Source organism: Beta vulgaris, chromosome 4 (genome assembly GCF_026745355.1).
Source record: "Beta vulgaris subsp. vulgaris cultivar EL10 chromosome 4, EL10.2, whole genome shotgun sequence".
Lineage (NCBI taxonomy): Eukaryota > Viridiplantae > Streptophyta > Magnoliopsida > Caryophyllales > Amaranthaceae > Beta > Beta vulgaris.
In genome coordinates this window covers 23,636,135-23,646,370 of record NC_079205.1, presented here as the reverse complement: position 1 = coordinate 23,646,370, position 10,236 = coordinate 23,636,135, and positions in this window count along the sequence as shown.

Here is a 10,236-nt window from a genome sequence, read left to right as displayed (position 1 = left end):
CAAAATGAAGATTTCTGAACCAATCAAGCAAGAGAATTGGGCTCCAAGTTTTGACCCTAAAAACCGACCTTCTCCTCATTGCGGTGCCAAAATTTGTGCTTTACTATGATTGGATGATGAATTTGCAAGTTGTTGTTGTAAATCTAGTGCTTTTTGATTGATGTAGATGGGTGGTGGAAAAATGCGGTTGAAGGAAGAGATGAGTCGAAGAGGAGGAGCGTCGAAGAGGATTGAATGGCTTCCTCTGTTTTTTCTTTCTTTCTTCCCTCTTCATTCTGTTTCACATTTTTCTCTTTTCTTTTTCTTATTCCCTAATTTTTCCTTCTTTTCTTTAGGCTGATTTTGAAGATATGGTTTTAGGCTTGGCTCTTTCTTCATTCCTTGGACCAAGATTCATCATTAAACAAAAACATTTTAATTAAGTAATATTAGTAATAAATAAAAACCTAGCATATTATATCTAATAGTATTCAAAATATATTTAATGCATTAAAATAATAATATAAACATACTTGTAATAATTAAATAAGTGGAAATAAGTATATTATTTTGCGCACTTATCAACAGGCCTTGTTGATATCAGTGTAGTCCACACACATTCTCCATGTGTCATCGCGCTTTGGTACCATGACCACGCCGGCTATCCATTCTGGATAATAAGTCTCTTTAATAAACTTAGATTTCAACAACTTCTAAACTTCCTGGTCGACCGCCTAATTTCTAGCCGGCCCTACATGCCTCTTTTTTTTGACGAACTGGCTTCAATTCCCAACATATCCTCAACACTATAGGCAAACACATCCTCAAATTCCTTCAACAATCTTACCAACCCATTCTTCAACTCAGGGTTAAGAGCATACCCAATCTTCAATGTTCTTTCTGGACGGGCGTCATCTAAGCAAATGTCCTCAGGAACCTCTACAGACTCTGGACGCTCAAGTGTCGTGCCCATGATGGTCATTACCTCTTCTGACGAGGCTGTTTCATCTTTAATGGGCATATACTTTCTCTTCTTGCTAGGAAGATGGCTGGACGATTTGCTAGAGGGAGCAACCTGCGTCTAAGGACTTTCAATTACCGCCCTCAGATAGTCCACTTGCTTTTTAACAATCTCGGCCGGTTTTCCCTCACCAGCGCCCTTCGCTTGATCTCGCTTCTCTGCTTTCCAAGATGATAGTTTCAAAGTAGTTAGGTAGCCTTCTTTGGCCGCCTGCTGGTCCCTGTACAATGAACCAATTTGTCTACCATCACACTCAAACTTCATGAGCATTAGATGTGTAACTATAACTGCCTTAATATGATTCAGCGTTGGTGGTCCGAGTATGATGTTGTAAGTAGTTAAATCGCAGACAACCGAGAACTTAATGAACAGCATCCGAGAGGCCTCCTTCTCCCCAACTCGGACGAGTAGAGTAATTGTTCCCATGGGGCGAACAATTCCTCTACCGAATCCAATGATTGGATGGTAGACTAGAACTAAGTTACTCTCGTCAAACCTTAGTCTGGACAAACAATGAGCACTTATGATATCCGTAGAACTTCCAGTGTCAATCAAAATTCTTCTTAATATCAGATTTGCCATTTTCACCTTTACGACTAAAGGTTCATCATGAGGGTTTTTTAACTTTCCTCGGTCTTGCACACTAACTACCACTCTAGGGAACGGATCAACCTTTGCCTGATAAGCTAGCAAAACTTGGTCGAGCTCCCTAAGGTAGTTCTTGTACCCTCTGTTGGTTGGTCCACTAGTGGCGAATCCTCTTGATATTATAAGGACAACATCCTCGTTAGTACTCTCACTTTCCTTCTTGCTCTAGCGATCATCCTTTCTCTGGAACTTCCTTCCCCCTTGGGGTAAGTATGAATTCATCTTTCCTTTTCGAGCTAAATCCTCCAAAGCTCTCTTAAGGTGCTTACATTCATTAGTATCATGCCCACAATCCTTGTGAAAATAATAATACTCACTCGTGTCCCTATTTCTATAAGGAGTCTTCATCACAGCTGAGCCTTGAGCATGTGTTGATCCTTTGTCTCCATGAGAATGGAGTATTGATCTTTCCTAAAGGCTATGGGTTCCGCTGAAGATTTAGATCCTTTTCTCTTGCTCCGCCTGGATGAAGTTGTGGTGCAGGTTATAGCCCAAGCCTCAACTTTTTTAGGGTTGCTCTTCTTTGGCTGAGTTACCTCTTCAGCTTTTCTTGGACTCCGGATGTTTTGCTTCAGCACAAACTTCATTGGTATGTATAAATGCTTCGACCTCTCTTAAGGCTTCGGCAAGAGTATTAATTTTCTTTTTCACAAGATCAAATTTAAAATTTCATAGCCTCAACCCTCTGATGAAGGCTTCAAAGGCCACACTGGCATCGAGATCTTGAATTTGCAGAGCTTCTGAATTGAATCTTTTAACGAAACTTCAAAGAGCTTCTTTTGATCCTTGTGCATCCTAGTCTTCTACTCTTGCCGATTGACAACAAAACGACCAGTAAAAAGGTAACTGAGTTCAGTAAAACTGTTGATTAAGTTGGGAGGGAGATTGTTAAACTAGTTCTGAGCCACTCGCCTCAGAGTGGACAGATAGTTCTTACACCAAGTAGCATCATCTATTGCTTAGACATATATATCATGCTTATAAGCGGACAAGTGAACGTTTGGATTAGTTGTTCCATCGAAAGGTTCTATTGTAGGGAGCTTAACCTTTGGGAAGAGGGGCGCCTCCATGATTCTGGCAGAGAATAATGTTGGCCAGTTGATCCGGATGGCTCCCAGTTGTCCCTTAGTGGGTATGAGCTCCCTACGATATTCCTTCAATACAGGATTGGAAGAGGTGCTTGCAAGAACTGGACGCCTATACACCATCGGCTGCAATATCGTTTTTTCCTGTCTTGGACGAACAAGAGAGGGGCCCAGACTTCTTTCTTTTGTTCTGGGTGTTAACCTCAAAGGAGGATCTCTCAAATATGGAGTGGATCTTGTGACAAATCATTGTAATATACGGCTTTTGTTGCCTCCAAATCTTCCCGAGCATCTGTCTCCATCCTATGTCCATTTGGAAGGACATTATCCTGAGTCTTGACCACCGGATTCCAGTCCATCTTTCTTTGCTGCTCACTGCCTTCTAGCTACTTTTCTCTAGTCTCGCTCTTAGAAAGTTCCTGACAAACAGGTCGACTTGGACCTGGACGGTTCTCCTAGAAATGCCCCCTAAGAGGAGCTGGATTGTTAACGAGTGGATATGTATTTAGTTGGAAGAACATCATATTGTTCTTGGACAACCGTAACCATCCTAGTGTGAAAGTAATATAGGACGTTCTCCATATGGGCAACAGCCACCGGGCGTTCAAGATTTTCCTGAATGACAGGCTCACGACTCTATCTAAGAACATTGACAATAGTTGGAGGCATAACCCTCCCTCGAGGTGGTCTCTCATCATTCACATTATCTTCTACTCAAACTTGAAAACTTCGATTCCTTGCTATATTGGACAGGTGACAGTCAGTAGTCATCGTTGCGTCTCTCCATAGGAGATGCCAAATGTTAAGTGGTTCTTCACTAGTATCTATATTGTTATACCTTAATAGGTTCTTAAGTGGAGACTTGTGCAACAATGTCCTAGTAAGAGAACTCCGATCCGGAGCTCCGGTCCTAAACCTACAAATAAGGGACGCACCCTGGAGGTTTGGGTGGTGGTTCCCCCTCCGAAGCTTAAATCATGTATCAGGAGTAGAGATAGAGAGAGAAAGTGACAGAATTTTCACAGAGTATGGGTACACATTATTCAAAAAGTTACCTTTTTCCTGATTTCAAGGGGTTATTTATAGCGTTTGGGGACTGATTGCTGCCGTTGGAGTCACTTAATTTAAGGACATATGATTGGCTATGCAATCAAAGCTTGACATGTGGCAGATAATGATTGGATGATACACATCAACGAATCATATGCAGCCATTTATTGAGATTTGGGACTGGATATTCTGTTAGGCCAAAAAAGTGGGTTGGTACCTTTCCACAGTGAAAGTCGGTACATCAGCTATCCTTTTCTTTGTACTTTTTCTTTGAGAGGAGACATGTGGACGCTCCATATGGATCCATGTGTGCCTTAAGAAACCGTTGATTTTCAGGCTACATCAAAGAATTTTATGAAATTTATATTAAGTTAGAAATTATAGAATTTTAATTGATGTCGTAAGATTCAACAATCTCTATAAAATCAAGAAAAATTGATTTTACGAAAGATTTTTTTATAAATACAGGAAAATCCAAATAAAAAAAAAATCTTGCTGCATCTACAACTGCATGATAGCTTTGTATTATATACGAAACGTTTTAGCATTCTTTTGTCCTAAATTTAATGATTTAGGAAAGTTTTACCCCTTTTCCTACCCTAGTTTACACTATAAATACCCTTCTAATCCTTCACTATTTCTTCACCAAAAACCTAGAGGGTTATTAATAAAGTTTTCTTTAAAGTGAGTGCTCTCTTTGAGTGCTTTTTAGTAGATTTTGTTCTTCACCGAGGATTTTTAGTGGTAGGTTTTGGAAGTACTCTTTTTCAAGTTTGTTTTAATTCCTAGTTTTTTATCTTTTCTAGTTCTATAAAAACATATCTTTATTTTTTAAGCATGAATCATGTTTAGAATTAGTTAGTTTAGTATATTTTTTTTTAAAGTTCATATATTGCTTATCGTTTTGATTAGAATTAGTTTATAATTGCTAGGAGTATTTTGTTCGTGAGCATTCCCTTAATACTTGATTTTCTTGTTTCGTGAATTGTGAAGATACGTTTACCTGGTTTGATCTTTAATTGCTATGTATAACTAGTTATGCGTGCTTTAGTACAAATTATATGAATTGGTATATGTAAATGGTTTAATCAAACATTGTTATCATTTAATCTAGATAAAAGCTTGCAGTTCTCTTGCTTTGTTACATCGTAGACTTCTCACTTGCTAAATCAACTAAAGATTGTTTAACTTCATAATCTGTTGCTTTGGAGGGAAATATAATTTGAATTTTTAAAGGTTATTTTAGTAACTTTTAACAATAGTTACTCGTGTCATTATCTTATTATTGAGTTAAATACTTAAAAATATATTTGATAAATAATTTTATAAAATCCAAAATTCATTTTTGGGTAATAAAATCATATTATACTCCCTCTGTTTCCTAAAGATCTTCCCTCTTTCCGTTTAAGTGTGTTTCCAAAAGATCTTCCCTCTTTTACTTTATTCCTTATTTGGAATTTTTTTTTCCTTTTTTAGCCCTCTCATGTCCCTATCATTTGATCCACCATTACATTATTAATTCAATTTTACTCCCTTTCTCTGTCCTACTAACCCCTTTTTATTTGTTTATTTATCTTAACTCATTTTTCTCTCCTACTTTACCCACCCCACGCCCCACACAAATGGATCCTCATTGGTATATTAGGAACAGTAACAAGGAAGATTTTTAGGAAACGGAGGGAGTACATGTTAATATGAAATTTTTCGGATTGTTTTTTAAGTGTTGTTTTAAAAAACTGGTTTCTTTTAAATAAAATCGAAAACTTAAAATATTTAAAATTATTTGTAAAACTTATAAAAGTATGATTTTTATGAAAGTTATATTAAGTTATAAATTTGGAATTTTATTTGATTTGGTAAGATTTAACAATCTTTTTAAAATCAAGCAAAATTGATTAAGATAAGAATTTTTATAAATAAAGGAAAATCCAGATTTGGAAAAACAAAAAAAATCTTGCTACATCAACAGCTGCACCACGGCTTTGTATTATATAAGAAAAGTTTTAGCCTTCTCTTTCCCTAATTTTAATGATTTCGGAATGTTTTACCCCTTTTCCTACCCTAGTTTACATTATAAATACCCATCTAATCCTTCACTTTCTCTTCACCAAAAATCTTGAGAGTTCTTAATAAAGTTTTCTTTAAAGTGAGTGCTCTCTTTGAGTGCTTTCTACTAGTTTTTGTTCTTCACCGAAGAGTTTTAGCGGGAGGTTTTGGAAGCACTTTTTTTCAAGTTTGTTTTAATTCCTAGTTTTTGTTCTTTTTGAGTTCTATAAAAACATGTTTTATTTTTTAAGAATGAATCATGTTTAGAATTAGTTAGTTTAGCATTTTTTTTTAAGTTCATATATTGTTCATCATTTTGATTAGAATTAGTTTATAATTGCTAGGAGTATTTCATTCATGAGCATTCTCTTAATAGTTGATTTTCTTGTTTCGTGAATTGTCAAGGTACATTTACTTGGGTTTGATCTTTAATTGGTATGTATAAACTAGTTATGCGTGTTTTAGTACAAATTATATGAATTGGTATATGCAATTGGTTTAATCAAACATTCTTCTAGATAAAAGCTTGCAGTTCTCTTCCTTTGTTAAATCGTAGACTTCTCATTTGGTAAATCAACTAAAGATTGTTTAATTTATTTATAAAAAAAAAATCAATTTGCATGTATAGCAACCCAACTCTTAATATATAATGAATCCACTTTTGCAAATTAGTGGCTTTGAGTAAACTCCAAAATGTTAGCATTAGTTTTAGTTTTAAAATTTTAAGTTATCCTTTTTCCTATGATTAAGTTTGTTTATCATAATTCTTTATTTGAATTATAGAAAAGGTTACCCCTATATTATTCTTATTACAATTACCCCTTGTCTTTATTCAAGATTGGTTCTTCCAATGCAAGTCCACCAGTTAATATCAAAGGTTACTCCAATGTCCGAGTATTTATATAGGGATGCTACCTTGAGGGGTTTGCACACTTAGTATCCATGAATCAAGAAAAGGGGTTTATATTAAGTTCTTATACTTCCTCCGTTTTTTTTTATATGTTACACTTTCAAAAATTGTGGTTTTCTAGGCAAAAATTGGAGGAGTGATTAGGAGAGAATAAGTATAGGGAATTAAAGGGGTGGGGATCATTGCACATGGGGGTTTAAGGGAAAGGAGGAGAGAGAAAAGAGGGACCACTAGTTGGTTCCCTCCCAATTCTAGCGGCTGAGGAGAGAGAAAAGTGGGGGAGCCAAATTTTTTGGCACAATTTGTTTTCCCTCCAAATTTCACAAAGAGAAAATTTGCAAAAAATTTAAATTACCCAATTTCAAAGTTACTTTAAGCATACCATAACATCTCTATCCTCTATATAAACCCCCAACATTAAATGGGGGCTTATTTTCCAAAATGAGGAGAGAGAAAATATTGTTTAGCACCATGGTTTAGTTTTGTTACAAAAAATCAGATTACACCCACAATTCACTGCACACACATTGCACAGGATTAATTACAAAAAATTTCTACAAGTTCAAAACTGAAGTTTCCCACAAAAAACTTCAAACTTCAGTCTTCAAAAAATCATCTTCAGCTTAATCACATGGGGTCAGCAGAGGAGGGAGGGGATTTTGGCCTTCAAGAGCTGCTGGAAATAGAAGGCATGGAGGATGAGTTGCTGATGCATGAGATGTGGACACATTACAACAGTGAAGATGACACAGAGGATGATGATGATGGAGGTACAGCAGCAGCAGATGGCAGTGAATCAGAGCAACCAAATCACCAAGGTAACCCAGAACAACAAAACACAGAAATAGAACACAATGTAAGTTCAACAACCCAAAAACCAAATTAACTTTAACAAAAAGAAGAATGTTGGTTGATGACCTACTTACCTCTGAAATAAATGGTAAATTTGCATGGGGTTTAAAAACAGAAATAGCAAAAAACATGGCATAAGTAGGATGACATTAGATAGGATATGGAAAGATGCAAAAAACAGAGAGAAGCTGGGCATGCCATAGATGTGAGAAACAAAAAAGCAGGAAGATGTGGTAGGAAGCTTAAAGTATATGATGACAAATGGCTTCAGTCAGTCCCACTTAATCTGAGGACAAGTATAAGGCATTTGCTGGATATCTTAAAATCCCCCTCCTCTGTTTACAGTCTATTGAAACGGGGCAAGCTGAGAAGTCACACTAGCAGCACCCACCCAAAACTGACTGAAGATCATAAGATTCAAAGAATGAAGTGGGTGTTACAACACATATTACCAGCAACAAGGACACAACCACCTAAATTTGTTGACATGCAAAATGTTGTTCACATAGATGAGAAGTGGTTTTATTTAAGTCCAGATATGAGAAGGTTTTATTTGCTTCCGCTGAAGATGACCCTTATAGTTGCTGTCAGTCCAAGAGGTTTAAGATAAAAGCCATGTTCATGTGTGCCACATCTAGACCTATTAAGGACAGTGAGGGAAGGATGATACATGATGGGAAATTTGGTATCTACCCTTTTGTTGAGTATGCAAGAGCTAAGTATTCAACAAAAAACAGAAGGGCAGGTACTATGTTGACAAAGGCAATTGAAAGTGTTACACTACCAGTTATGAGGGATATGATAGTTAACACTATCATACCTGCCATAATGAGGAATTGGCCAGAAGGTGTGTCGAAAGAAATATACATACAACAAGACAATGCTAGACCTCACATTCATGCATCAGACCCACAATTTATTGAAGCAGCAACTCAGAATGGATTCAATATCCAACTCATGAATCAACCAGCTCAGTCCCCTGACTTAAATGTGCTAGACTTGGGGTTTTTTAGAGCAATTCAGGCACTACAATATCAATCATTTCCTAAGAACCTAGATGAACTGATTTTAAGAGTGCAGGACTGTTATGATTTCTTTGACCCAGAAGTTTTGAAGTACACTTGGTTGCAATTACAATATGTTATGGTAGAAATACTAAAGTGCAAAGGGGGGAACAATTTCAAGAATCCACACCATGCAAAGAGAAAGTTAGAGAGATTGGGATTACTTCCAGAAAATGTAACAGTGGACCAAGCTGTGATAGATGAGGCAGTTACATACTTGAATGAGAGGTTTGTGAATGTAGGAGAACATTTGACTACTTAGATGCACATCAAGAGTAGAATGGGCAGAAGATGTGGCAAGTTTTTTTTGAACATAACTACACTGTGTATGAAGGAAAAGAATGGGGAGCAACTTTTTGGTATATATCTAGTATAGAAGAAGATGAAGGATCTACTTGCACAAATACACATGATCTACTTTTTGTTAAAGATTATGGACAACATGAAGCAACACTTCTAAGCAAACCAGAAAGTTTTTGGGGGTGTTCTTGTTTAGTTATTAGACTATTTTGTACATGTTCAAGGACTGGTTTGTATAAGCAGTGATGCAAGCATTTAATGAAGTGAAGCAATTATGGTTGTTTTTATTCTTTTGCATGTCAACAAGTTTAAATTAAGGTGTGTGTTTTTAAAATCCATCAGGGTTAATTCAATGGCTCATTGAGGAAGCAATGGATGATTTAAAACCTCAACTTATTGGTTTAACACCAATAAGGAGCAAATCATCTATTGCTCTTCAAGCCCAATGTATGAGTCCCTTCATCATTTGGATTTTACTTTTTAAAATACATTTGGGACTCAAGGGGGAAGCAAGAGGGACTCATTGTGTAAACAGTGGGGCTTAACTTAACTCAGCACCCAAAAACAGAAGGCAACAAAAAACAGAAGGCAACCAAAAACAGAAGTACATCATTAGCCATTTGTTCATCCTCAAACCTCCTATCCAAACCAACACCCATAGGCTTCCCAAATATACATGCCAACCACATACACAAGGCACCAAAAACAGCCAACCAAAATCCACAATCCAACCAAAAACAGAAGCCTACCTAAATCAGAACCCAACCAACACTTTCATAGGCAACCAAAAACAGCCAACCAAAATATTCATAGGCAACCAAATACACAATCCAACCAAAATCAGAACCCAACCAACACTTTCATAGGCAACCAAAAACAGCAAACCAAAATATGCATAGCAAACCAAATACACAAGGCAACCAAAAACAGGCAACCAAAATACAAAATCCAACCTAAAACAGAAGCATACCAAAACCAGAACCCAACAACCATTTTCATAGGCAACCATATACACAATCCAACCATAAAATATTCATAGCCAACCATATACACAATCCAACCAAAATCATAAGGCAACCAAAAACAGAACCCAACCACCATTTTCATAGGCAACCAAATACACAATCCAACCTAAAACATATTCATAGCCAACCATATACACAATCCAACCAAAAACATAAGCCAACCAAAAACAGAACCCAACCAACAGATTTATAGGCATCCAAATACACAATCCAACCATAACATATTCATAGCCAACCATATACACAATCCAACCAA